This window comes from Gopherus flavomarginatus, chromosome 4 (assembly GCF_025201925.1).
Source record: "Gopherus flavomarginatus isolate rGopFla2 chromosome 4, rGopFla2.mat.asm, whole genome shotgun sequence".
Taxonomy (NCBI): Eukaryota; Metazoa; Chordata; order Testudines; family Testudinidae; genus Gopherus; species Gopherus flavomarginatus.
In genome coordinates this window covers 154,724,288-154,737,744 of record NC_066620.1, presented here as the reverse complement: position 1 = coordinate 154,737,744, position 13,457 = coordinate 154,724,288, and positions in this window count along the sequence as shown.

Genomic DNA, 13,457 nt, shown 5'->3' with positions numbered 1-13,457 from the left:
CTGAAATGCCGCCAAATTTTGGCGGCATTTTGGCGGATGCTCGTCCGCCACCATGGTTCTTCATCTGGCACCTGCCAGACGAAAAACGTTGGGGACCACTGCTGTAGGTTCTTGCACTTTGTCATTAATTGCTCTGGTTTTCCTATTTCATTGAATTTAGTTCCGCTCAGCCCGCTGCCAGCTGAGTGAATGGACCCCCAGGCCGACAGCGGGTTGAGTGGCTCAGCTGGGGTCTCAGCCATCGGCTTGCTCAGCCTGCTGCCAGCCTGGGGCTCCTTGGGGGTCCCCAGCCAAGCAGCAGGTGCTGAGTGGGGCCGGCAGCCAGGACCCTGGGTGGCAATGGGGCAGCAGCCGGAACCCCAGAGCAGTGGCGGGCTGAGCCGCTCAGCCCACCGCTACATGCCATCAAAAATCAGCTCGTATGCAACCTTTGGCACATGTGCCGTAGGTTGCCGACCCCTGCTCTGTACACTAGTAAGGAGATGAGCACATTACAGTTGTTGGAGGGCTCTATTTAGCAGTAACAGGGCTATAAGAAAGTCAGTCAACATTTTTTGTTTCTCTGATGAAAACTGGCCCACTCCCTTCCTCATACCAAACTTGTCACATATAATTGTCAACAACTTAATTTTCTGTTTTTGGCTAAGATATTGATTTTAAAAAAATTGAAATTGAATTCAGGATTGTTAGCAAGCATTTTTGGCAAACAAATTTGCTCAATGACAATCAAAATGGCAACACAGTACTGCTTTCATGCTGGTTCACCGCCCCTCCCCCGCCTGCTGGTCCAACAGCTGCAGTAGAGGAGGAGATAGGTGGAAAACTGCAGGACCCCAAAATCCACCTCTTGCGGTGCAGAGTGGCAACAGCAGCAGCAAACCCTCAGGTCTGATCACACACCAATGCGCACCACCGCCAGCCCAACAGAGCATGGTGAAGATAGCACAGCATCTGATCTCAGGGACGGGACACCCATGGAGCCACAGCAGCTCATCCTGCCCTGTGCAGCTCCCCCTGGATGAGATGGATCACTGCCAGTCTGGGGGAGAGACGCACTCCCCAGCTAGGGTGACCAGATGCACATGTCCTGATTTTATAGGGCCAGTCCCGATATTTGGGGCTTTGTCTTATATAGGTACCAATTACCCCCACCTAGGGTGACCAGACAGCAAGTGTGAAAAATCAGGACAGGAGGTGGGAGGGAATAGGAGTCTATATAAGAAAAAGACCCTAAAATTATAGAAGTGAGACATCTGCTCACCCTATCCCAACCCCCTGTCCTGATTTTTCACACATGCTATCTAGCTATCCGCAGCCCAGCCGTGTGTGACCGTTCCAATCCTGGCTGCCTGCGCAGCCAGCCTCGCCCCCCACCCTCCCCAGCACCTCACCCAACCCAGCCCTGACAGCCCTCATGCCGGGGGAAAGAGTCACACTCACAGGTGAGTTCCTTCCCCCACCCCTTCCCAGAGACCCCAGCAGCCAATCCCCTCCCTCAGACTGTGCTGCATTTGGCCCTCTCTAGGACCCAGCAGCCCTGCTCTTACATTCTCCACTGCTTCCCATCTGTCCGGGCTCCCGGCAGAGTGTTGCCCCCAGACCTAGTGGTGCTCTAGGCGGCTGCCTGTTCTGCCTATGGCTAAGGACGGCCCTGCATCAATATCTTGGAGATGAGGGATGAATAACCAACATTTTTAAAGTTCAACAGGGTGTTGAGGAACTAGCACTGGTGACTGTAGGTGAATTGTTTTGGGTAGCTTCACATTCCTGTGGCTTCTATCCAGATCAAATCCAAGCTTCTAGTTCAGAAGTGGGCAAACTATGGCCTGCGGGCCCCTCCTGCCTGGCCCCTGAGCCCCTGGCCCAGGAGGCTAGCCCCTGGCTCCTCACCCACTGTTCCCTCTTCCCTGCAGCCTCAGCTCGCTGCATCACCAGCACAATGCTCTGGTGGTGGGGCTGCGAGCGCTTGCCGGGCAGCACAGCTGGAGAGCCGCAGCCTGAGCCGGTGGTCTGTGCTGAGCGGTGGAGTGGCTGGCTGTCCTGGTGCTCTGGGCGGCGCGGCTATAGTGCTGCCAGCCACTGGTGCTCCAGGCAGTGCAGTAAGGGGGCAGGGAGCAGGGAGGTTGGATAGAAGGGTCCCGCGGGGGGGGGCATCAGGAATGAAAGGAGGGGTTGGATGGGGGGCCCATGAGGCAGTCAGGGGCAAGGGGTCTGGGGGTGGTCATGGGATGGGGCAGGGGTCCTGGGAGGCCATCAGGGGCAGGGAACAGGTGGAGTTGGATGGGGCAGGGCGTCCCCTAACAGGCCCTCCATACAATTTTGGAAACCTGATGTGGCCCTCAAGCCAAAAAGTTTGCCCACACCTGTGCTACTTCTTACCCTCAAGGGTCTGTACAACTTAGATCCCATCTACTTCTCTGCTCCCATCTCCATTCTCTTCTTGCCCTGTTGCTGTATCCATGCCACACAATCTAACCGCTCCTTTGTGATTCCCCCACCCCCTCTACTGTCCACTCCAGACTTCCCTTCACACAGTCCCATGAGTCTGGCGCCCTGGCTCATTTAATCATACCCCCTCCTCTCCTTAACTCACCTCTTCCAAATGCATGGTTAGTCTTATTGACGTTCCTAGATTCCAGGGCTGGAAGGAGGGAACGATTGTTATCTAATCTGACTTCCTGTATAATATAGACCATAGAATTTCCGCAAAATAATTCTTAGATCTTATCTTCTAGAAAAGTATCCAACATTGATTTAAAAATTGTCAGTGATGGAAAATCCACCACCATCCTTGATAATTGTTCCAATGGTTAACTACTCTCACCGTTAAAAATTTACCTTATTTCCAGACATTGGATCATGTTATACCTTTGTCTGCTAGATTGAAATGCTCATTATTAAATATTTGTTCCCTGTATGGAATTACAGACTGTCTGTAATTAAGTCACCCTTTGACCTTCTCTTTGGGTACGTATACACTACCCACCGGATCGGCGAGTAGTAATCAATCTATCAGGGATAGATTTATCGCGTCTAGTGTAGACGCGATAAAATCGATCCCCGATCACTCTGCTCGACTCCGGAACTCCACAGTGGCAAGAGGCGGAAGCGGAGTTGACGGGGGAGCAGCAGCAGTCGACTTGTTGCCATCTTCACGGCCAGATAAATTGACCTAAGATACGCCGACTGCAGCTACGCTAATCTTGTAGCTGAAGTTGCATATCTTAGGTCGATCCCCCTCCCAGTGTAGACCTAGCCTTAGTTAAGCTAAATAGGTTGAGCTCTTTGTGTTACCTCTAATAAGGCATGTATTCTAATACTTTAATCATTCTTGTGGCTCTTCTCTGAACCCTCTTCAAATAATTACTATTTGTATTGCACCTTTGGGGAGAGATTCAGTAAACAGTGGATTAATCACAATCTCTCTCTTTTGTTTTCAAGGAAAACTGACCTATGCTTTCTGATGGGCCCAATCCCGCAAGGCAGAAGCTCTTGCTTACACCTGTGTTAGTGGGATTACTAGGGTTTAAAGTTAAATATGTGCACAAGTGCTTTGCTTGTTTCACACAATTCTTGATTTTCAAAACCTTTTGTTCAGAAGAACAGGAGAAGCCGTGGATATTAGCTGCGGACAAGTATTAAATAGCACCAAATTGTGTGGTAATTAGGTGATAGGATTTAAATTTTAGTTAAATGTCACTTGTAACCTAAGTGAGAGAGGATTATGTAGTTTTGGTTTATAAAATCAGAACATTCAGCTCACACTTGTTCCTGCTAAATCCCAATTAAACGTTAACTATATTACGCTGTCGCATGTTATCTGGTTCTCTTATCATTTGTTTCCTATCAGATACTTTAGTTGCTGTAATTTTGCAGGAGATCTATAAACTTGATGTGTATATAATTCTCTGTCCTTGGATTTCACAATTACTGTATAGGTTATTGGGTTAACCTTTAGGTTAGTTAGAACTAAAATCATGAGGTATAATCTTGGCCAGATAAAGTGCGTGTGTGAGTACATACACATACATATGCATTAGGAATGTAGTGAATTCTCTATTCATATTCAATTTGTACACAAAGCCAAAGATTCTGAAGGTTATTTGGGTTTGCCAGATGGTCTAAGGAAGAAGCACAGTCGTGAAATCTTACTGCCATTGGATGGCATCATATTTCAAGGATATTCATTTATTTCTCCAACACTGGTACAGTAGCTATTTTTTGTATTTTTATCACAACAAATAACAAAAAAATAATTTGCCACTCTTCCAATGTATGGACACACCAGCTGTTTCCAGGTAACATTAGTAATCTTATTTAACGTAAAGAAAAAAGAAGACATTCAGAGCTAAGGCTGCTCTCTGCCCTCAGTCCATTCTTTAATACCTAGGAATGTTCTGAGAGAGTGGAAAACATTAACTCTGGATCTATATTCGGGCATAAGGGCCTTGAATATTATATCATATTATTTACATCGCTACCTCGATATAACGCCACCCGATATAACACGAATTCAGATATAACGCGGTAAAGCAGTGCTCCATGGGGGTGGGGCTGCACACTCTGGTGGATCAAAGCAAGTTCAATATAACACGGTTTCACCTATAACATGGTAAGATTTTTTGACTCCCAAGGACAGCGTTATATCGAGGTAGAGGTGTATTTGTTTTGTATGGGGATATTGCCTAGTGACCCCAAACAGGATCAAGGTTGAATTGTGGTAAGTGCTGTACAAACACTTATTAAGAGATGGTTTCTGGACTAGAGAGTTGACTATTTAATTTGAGACAAAATTCAACAAATGACTATGTAAAACAAAAACAAGACAGAGGGTAACACAAGTAAGAACAATTGACTAGGTAAGTATTGCATCGCTTGATGATGCCTGGCCATACACTACCAATTTTCTGAAACTGTAAAACCACAATATTCACTCTTCACAGATGATACACAACCAAATCATCATAAGTTGTCTGGTTTTCTGTAAGCATCAAAGCAAATGTTTAACAGGAATGTTTTGTTCCCTGGAAAGATTTATTTTGCTAGTAAAAAAATGTCTCGGAATTTATTTCTCCCTTTTCTCCAATTAAAACTCTCAGGAGTGTCTTACTCCAGCCAAAAAATGTTTATTCTCATAGTAAAATATTTCTAAGGCTTTTTATGATTATTTCTTCACTTTTCCCTTTCCTCTGAATCCCGCCTGTTAAACTTGTGCCTCAGAAATATATGTGCAACACAAGGCACAAAGACCCTACCCTTAACCTTGCTCTCTCCTTTTTCAGTCACTAACAAAGTAGTTGCGTGACTGGGTGGCACATTTTGAATTCTTTTTATGATGTTTATTACAAATGGCATATGAGTAGTAAACTAGGAACCGTTGTAACGTTTTATCATGTTGATGGGTGCTACTGCTCTGAAGGAAGTCATTAAGTTGTTTCATGTCAAAGCATGCGGTGATGTATTTTGGCAAAGTGTCTTTATAATATTTGTCAGAGTTGAGTTTAACATTACACAGTCCTTGATTGCCCCAACAGAGTAAGCATTAAAATGAGGATAAGAAATTGGTGGGTTTTTTCATGTTTTTTTTTCTTCTCTTGCTGCTTTAAATGACCTTCTTGATCTTGCTTCTGTTTTTTGAGAAAGTATTAAGATTTTGCTAATACTTAACATACCTTGAAACAGAGGGGCTATGAAACAAAATTAGAAACATCTGGACCTTTATTCTTGGCCTTTTGTGAAGAGAGCTGTTGCTCAACCTTACAATCTCTAATGTCAAGTCGTATAAGCTGCCATGCAAACATCAATTTTGTAAAGATGATACATTTTCCAAAAAGATTTTTTAGGTCTAATTTTCAGAGCATGTTTTAAGTACTCTGTTAAAAGTAGAGCTGGTCAGAAAACTGAAATTATTCCTCTGTGCAATTTCAAATGAAAAATCTCTGTTAGACATTTTTTGCTAAATTTTGGTTTTCTGCAGGAAGTTTCAAACTGATCCAAATGAAAAGATCAAAATTTCAGAAGAAAATGACAGTTTTTTTTACTTAAATTGTTTTGCTTCAGTTTAAAAAACAAAAGTACTTAAGTAAAAATTTAATGAAAATTTTCCTGTAAGGAAAATTGAATTTTTTGTGTGTTGGAATTGATATTTTCCTGTAGAAAAAAATAATTTAAAGAAACTAAATTGTATTTTTCAGTGGGAAAAACTTTCCACACAAATTTTTGACAGCTCAAGTTAAAAGCAACAACGCTCAATATTGCACACTCAAAGAAATGTATTTTTGTCACATGAAATCACAAATCTAGTGTATCTGGAAATGAGGGGTTTTGCTACACAAAGACTTAATCCTGCAAAGTGGTCCTCTTGACTTTAAAAGGAGTTGAGAGCACAAGCCCCATACAGGATCTGGCCCAGAGTTTGAAACTATGCCTCTGAAATACTATGGTCCAAAGAGTTTACAAGATAACTCTTTGCCTACATGCCCTTCTAGCAGGACAGGGGGAGGGTAGCTCAGTGGTTTGAGCATTGGCCTGCTGAACCCAGGGTTATAAGTTCCCATCTTTGAGAGGGCCATTTAGGGAACTAGGGTAAAAATCTGTCTGGGGATTGGTCCCCCTTTGAACAGGAGGTTGGACTAGATGACCTCCTGAGGTCCCTTCCAACCCTGATATTCTATGACAAATATGACTTTTCTCCTCCCACTCCACCCTCATGCCAGTAAATGGGATGAAAACTTGAGATTGCTAGGATCTATTTGGTGAGAGAGAGACACGCTTTTAAGCTACACAGAGCTCTTCTTCAGATCTGGGAAAAGTACTCAGAGTGTCACAGCTAAATACAAGATCGTACAGATAGTTTAGCATAAGCTTGATCTTGTATTTAGCTGTGGCACTCTGAGTACCTTTCCCAGCCCTGAAGAAGAGCTTTGTGTAGCTCAAAAGGCTTGTATCTCTCTCCAAAAGAAGTTGGTTCAATAAAAGATATCACCTCACCCATCTTCTATCCAATATCCTGGGACTGACACAGCTACAACAACACTGCGTACGGGATGCATTTGGAGAGCTTTGACAGCTCTTTCATATTTTCTTGGGCTGGGAGAGAGAAATCAAAAGTCAATCTCTCTTTCCAAGAACAGGTTATTTATCAAGAGGTGGGAGGAGGAAGCGTTAAATTTGCCTCCTGTACAGAGGATTTGCAGAAGGCTGCATGTACAATTCAAGCCCTTCATTAAATACTTAAGTGGAGTTTCTGTGGCACAAAGAGCCTCCTGCAGGTTCTTTGTATTACAATTAATTTCACTGTGTGTTTGACTATATTATGTTAATGAGTCACACATGAACACAGTGTTTCTGGAGTTATAACTGGTTAATTCCCAGGGTTTGCCTTATCCCATGGTAATATTTGATTTTTTGTTGATATTTGATTTGAAAAACAAATAGATAATTGAATTATTAACAGGATTGGAAAAACATCAAACAGCAATAAAATCACCCTAAATCACAAAAATTTAAAGCACGCCAGAAGACTCTGACACAGAGCAAAATTGCATTATATGCATCAAAATATTGCTATTAGTTGAATCATCTGTAGAGTCAGTGTGCTACAGTTAATATAGTTCCAAAGGGAAGCGCAGTGTTGAGAATCCCCAGTAGTGCTGCTCCAACGGATCCACCAGATTTGGTGACTGGTCCCACAGCCTTTCCCATTGTGGGGGCTAAAGCTATGCTGCTTCTCAGGGGGATCATGAAGAACAAATCTCTGCAAGGGACTTCCCTCAGAGTACGGCCACACAGGGATAAAAGCCTCGTGGCACAGCCAGCTGGCTCAGGCTCGCAGGGCTTGGACTGTGAGGCTAAAAATTGCTGTGAAGATGTCTGGGCTTGGGCTGGAGGCTGAGTTCCAGGCCCCTCCATCCTTGCAGGATCTCAGAGCTCTGGCTCCAGCTGGAGCCCAAGCATCTACACAGCAATTTTTGCACCCTGGAGCCTGTCAGCTCACCTAGGCCAGCTGTGGGTTTTTTTATCCCAATGTAGACATAACCTCAAAGGCACCTCCTCTAGGTTTCTTTGGCCATTATTAATGTAGGTGACATCTTAAAATAAAACACATATTGATTTAAAAGTATAAATCCCCATTATAATTGCAAATAGCAGAGTTTGCCATTCCTTGTGTTTGGCAGTGTGCACTCTAAGCTCAGGGAGCGCGAGCTGCACCCTGTGTTTATAATGAACTTACCCCCAGCATTTTCCTTTGTTAGTCACCAACTCTGTGTACTGTACAGTTTAAAGAAGTGGCAGGGCCCTGCCTTCAAGCCCACATACAGTCTAAGATCCACAACAGGTGACCCTCATACCTCATTTACTTCAGTGGAAACCCGCACAGCTCCCATTGTAGGATCAGGCCCTGTGTTGGACTGCACCCTCTCCCTTCTTGCCCACATAGTCTCATTTGAGCCCATAATAGGTTTTATACTCTTAAGTGCCATATGTTGGAAATGTGCGCGCAAGCCTGTTCCATTGGGCACACAATTATTCATTTTGCCCACACCACGTAGTCACTGATATTATGCTCTCAGATACGTGCATGCAACTCCCATGGACATCAATATGGTGTGTGTGTGTAGGGCGGGGGGAGTTGCACATACTTGGACATGTCTCAGAGAGTCAATTTTGGTTCTTGCGCAAAGTAATTCAAATATATAGTATCACTGTTTTTGCAAAGAGCCAGTATCATCCTGGACACTTGCTCAAAATATCAAAGGTCTAGTCCCACTCAGTGAATTGTTAATAGATTTATGAAATGCCATTTTATTGGTTTCACACAAGTATTACTAATATTCCCAGTGCTTCCTGACACTTGAGAATTGGTTGTTGGTTATGTTTTATAGTGCATTTCACGCCAATAAATTGCATGTATTATTTTCATTTCCATTGGTCTAATGATCTCCAGGTTTCCTGAAACTCTTTCATGGAGTTTCCACTGGGTCTTAAAATACTTGCATTTTAATTATGTGCAGATTTTCCTGTGGCAAACTGCACCAGGATTGCTCTATGAAGTCCAGCTCCTGCAGATGTGCTTACTTTGAACAACTTTATGGTTATTTTTCAAAGTGACGGGAGTACTGTAAATGCCAGTGTAATGAGGATTTAAACACAGCACTAAAAACACAGTCCTGACCTGAGTAGATGCACAGAAACTCCCAATATTGTGTGTAGAAATGGGTCCAGAGCAAAAGCCTTGATGTGAAAGCCCCTCAAATTTGGATGAGTTACACTGGCATGGCACTGCAGTCACCAGGCCTCAGTTCCTCTCTTAGCTCCCCAGTCAACCTGCACACACCTAGGAGTTTTAAAATAATGTTTCCCTCTCGGGTCCTGATTCATTAAGTCCTCCCAACATACACACAGATCCTTTGGCCCGTAGACTCAAACCTTTCCTTCCTTAGGGCTTCAAATTTACTCTGTTTCATGTCTTCAGGCTCCAGTTTTTCAGTTCCTTCTGGGCAGATGAGCTCTGCCAGTCCCACTCTGGACTCCTCTGGAGAGACCTCCCCCAGGTCTTTTCCTGTTCTGGTTTCTGCTCAAGCTCTTACTGCCCTTGGGCAGGGTCTCCATAGCTCTGCTTCTTAGGGCCACTCTTGAATCCTTGCAGACATTCCCGGCCCTACATTATGCTGGTTCTACCACAGGCCGCTTCCTGCATGTCTCTTTTGGCTCTAGGTTCCCCCCGTTTGAGCTAAGAGTGCTCCTTTTAACTCCCTAGGCAATCACATGACTCAGGCCCCCATTCCCAGTGTGATCTAGTGATCTTTCCCAGAACTAGCTTTCTTCAAGGGGACATGCCTTGGAACAGGGCTGGCCCGGAGTCCTTACTGCCTTTAAACAGGACAGATTACCCTCTTAAAGGGCGTTTGAAATCTATGTTCAAATTTAGCAGCTGGAGCCAATTGTTCATAATGGTAAAGAATCGAAAGTCCAAACCAATTGAAACCGTTTTAGCAAAAATATGCACCAGGTTTTGGAATTGTAGCTTGGGCTAGGGTGCATAAGCTCCCAAAACCAATTGCTGGAAAACTGATCCTGAGTTTGGAAGCACTAATTTCTGAGGATCCACAATATTTGATGCGAGGCATTAGTAAAGACTTCTGCCTACACCAGAGGAGAGAGCTTCCACCCACATTGCAGTGGTGATAAGTAGCAAGCTAAGCCGTGATCTCCTCCAGGCAGCACAAAGACCGAGTACTTGGAACCACCAACTGAGCCTCTTCTTCCCTATGACCAAATGTGAAGTAGTGGATGAGACAGGAAACAGCAGGTATCTCGCCCCATCAGGCAGCAGGTGGTTAGGAGTAGCTGCTGTGACCCCTGGCCAGAAAGTAGCAGGAGAAACTCTCCCACCACTATGTGAGGAAAGCTCCAAACCTTCTCATCCACCAAGATGGGAGGATGGCTCAGTCCTCCCCTTTCAGGAACTGGAAGAAGGGTGAGAAAAGAGAAGGAATCTTCATTGCCCACTTGTTACATTTTCAAACAAGCGCCTTCATGCTTTCTTCCATGCTGTCCCTCATGCTAGGGAGAAGCCCCTGTCGTCATCCCCCAAACTAACTCATTATCCTCCTTCGAATCCCTCCTAAAATCCTCCTTTGCCATGAGGCCTACAAAAAACTTGAAAATGGTGAGACTGTTGGTGTACTGAAACCACTCTGTCATGCTGACCAGTATTGTCTCATTGTTTCCTTGTGCTCCCTCATCTGTCTGTCTGCATCCACCAGTTTCCTATCTTATACCTAGATTGTAAACTCTTTTGGGTGGGGACTGTCTTTTTTGTTCTGTGTTTGCCCAACACCTAGCACAACGGGTCTTAGTCTATAATTGGATGATAATACAATTACCAGTGACCAGAAACATGAGGAGGGGTGGTGCAAATTCCCAGAAATTAGAAAGAAGAGTCAGATGGAAGGAAGATTAAGTGAAATGGGAAGAAGAAATCTGTGTTGGCAAAGTATGTTTGGAGTTGCTTTTCAGCAATCTGATCACTGTACTAGGGATTTTTTTCTTTCCTTTCCTTCTTGTCTTAGCTTCTGTTATTCTGTTATTGTCTTAGCTTCTGTTATCTGGGGGTCTGTAGACTACGTCTAAGAATTCCCAAAGGGTCCGCACCACCAGTTGAAATTTTTTAGGTGTTCACAAATGGAAAAAAGGTTGAAAACCACAGAATTAAAGATTTGTTAGCTCTGGGCTCCAGTTAGTGTTAATTGATGCCTAACAGCAAACTTAATAATCTCTGAAAGGAGCACAAACTAACATTGTTCTCCATTCTGCCATCCATTTCCTGTAGTTGTTCAAAGGGCATGAATGCTCTTCTCTCTGAGGCTGCCTATATCTAATGTTAGATGCTAAATGTTTGTGTTATCTAAACTGTGGTATTTATAGAGTGCTAATCACTAGCTCTAGGCACTCGCTTCCAGCAAAAAGAGGAGAGGTATTAGACTAAAATGAAAGTAGACTCCACTCTTGCTTTTCAGTGGTCTGGCCAATCTATGAGTGTTTTTTCCCTTCCCTCCTCCTTGTAGTTACTGTTACTGTGGACTGGCCTCTGGGAAAAGGTGGGCTTTGCAAGAGATGCTGGTAAGACTGGTGCACATTGATTTTTCACTCTTTGAAAATAATGCCTACTTGCCACTTTATGATTTCTAACATTTTTTACTTCACTGAGCAGTTGTTGGTGTCATATCTTCGTCTACTATGGCAGGTGGTGCATGTTCTACCATTGATAAGGGCTGCCTTACAAACACTATGCACTTGGCTTTCTTTCCGGAAAAGTGGCAAGCACCATCTGCTATGGTGATTTATCCTGAATGATAGGATTTTTCCCCCACTCTTTATGAAGATTGTAGTAAGAGGAGGCCATGAGATATAAATCTTGGTATCAGAGGCTGGTATGAGGCCTAAGGCCTGAACTAAAGTAATGGTCAAGACTTTGCTAACATAAAGCAAAGTGAAGCTGTGAGCCAGAGGCAGGCCCTGCTCACAGAAGCTGGCAAGGAAAGGGCTGATGCTGCAAGAAGATACGTACCTAGAAGGTACTGAACACTAGGTATCAGAACATTCACATACTTGTACGTTCCACACAGATAACAAGGAACAGACTGACCCATCTCAATGACAGGGGCAAAAGGGTAATATGATGGATAGAGTTGTTTTGTTCAAACCAACATGTACAAGGTGAAAGGCGGCACCTTGCTATGTAGAGGGGTTGTACCTTGCTACGTAGAGGGGTTGCACCTCAATACGTCAGGAGTGATGTGTAGCTTGTTTGTACCTGTGTATAAGAATGCATCCCTGGGGCTGTGGTCTTTGTCCAGCCGAGGGGGCAGTGGAAAGTCCCGCCACTGACTGAGCTGAGTCCATTGCCAGGGGGCACATATTCATAGTATGCCCTGAAATAGACTAAGAAATCTACAGGGAACTATCACTGTGCTTCGTTTGACAATAAACCTGGCCGACATGCCTTTGTACCTTACCAGACTCTGTGGTCATTGGGGGTTCTCTTCGGGTCTGCTGTGTCAGCTATCTGCGCAAAGCTGGGACAGCACACAGAGGGAACACATGCACGCAGCCGAGTGATATCAACATTGAACAGAGCAGAGCACCACAGCAGTAGCATCTGATAACACTGGTGACCCCGACCGCTGATCTGGTGAATAAGCGAGCTGTCCGCTGTAAGAATCGCAATCTAACATGGCAGAAAACCTCATGCTAGGGAACCCCCTTATCCCCTCCCTTTTGATCCCCATGGAGTTTGATAACTCATGGACCCGCTGTATTGCCAGTAAGGGGAGTCCATATGAATTGAAGAATGGGGAAACATGGACTGGCATATGTAGAGCGATAGTAGAAACCGAGGTTCTGAAAAATAGTAATAAAAGTAAACAAGCAAGAATTTTGCAGCTACTGTCTATGGCAGTGAGATGGCTTAAACAGCATGCTGGCACGCTGGCCAAGTAAGTGCACAGAAGGAAAGAGTAGCAAACAATACTCTCATTGAATTGGTAGATCAAATGAAGGAAAAAATGGAACAGTTCACAGAGCACATTAGGAGACAGGAGCTGCGACTCGATCGCAGAGGAGTGAATAAAAAAGAATTTCAAAGTAAAAAACTGAAGTTAAGCGGATTAACACCTAGAATTGATGCATTAACACATGGAGCTGCCCAGAAACAGCTAACTGCAGCAAAAAAGGGCACTCCCACTATGCATTTGGCACGCACACAAAAGCAACAGACACTGGGGGAACAAATTCAGGTTTTACAAGAGCTGGTAACTACCCCCAATCTCCTCCCAGAGCCAGGATAAAAACCAGGGGCGCAGTTCCCAACTGTGCAGGTTCCCAATTGCTTTGATCCACGGAACCACACTCCGCGCTCCTATCTAAAAATAGAACCTTCTTTCTCAAATATT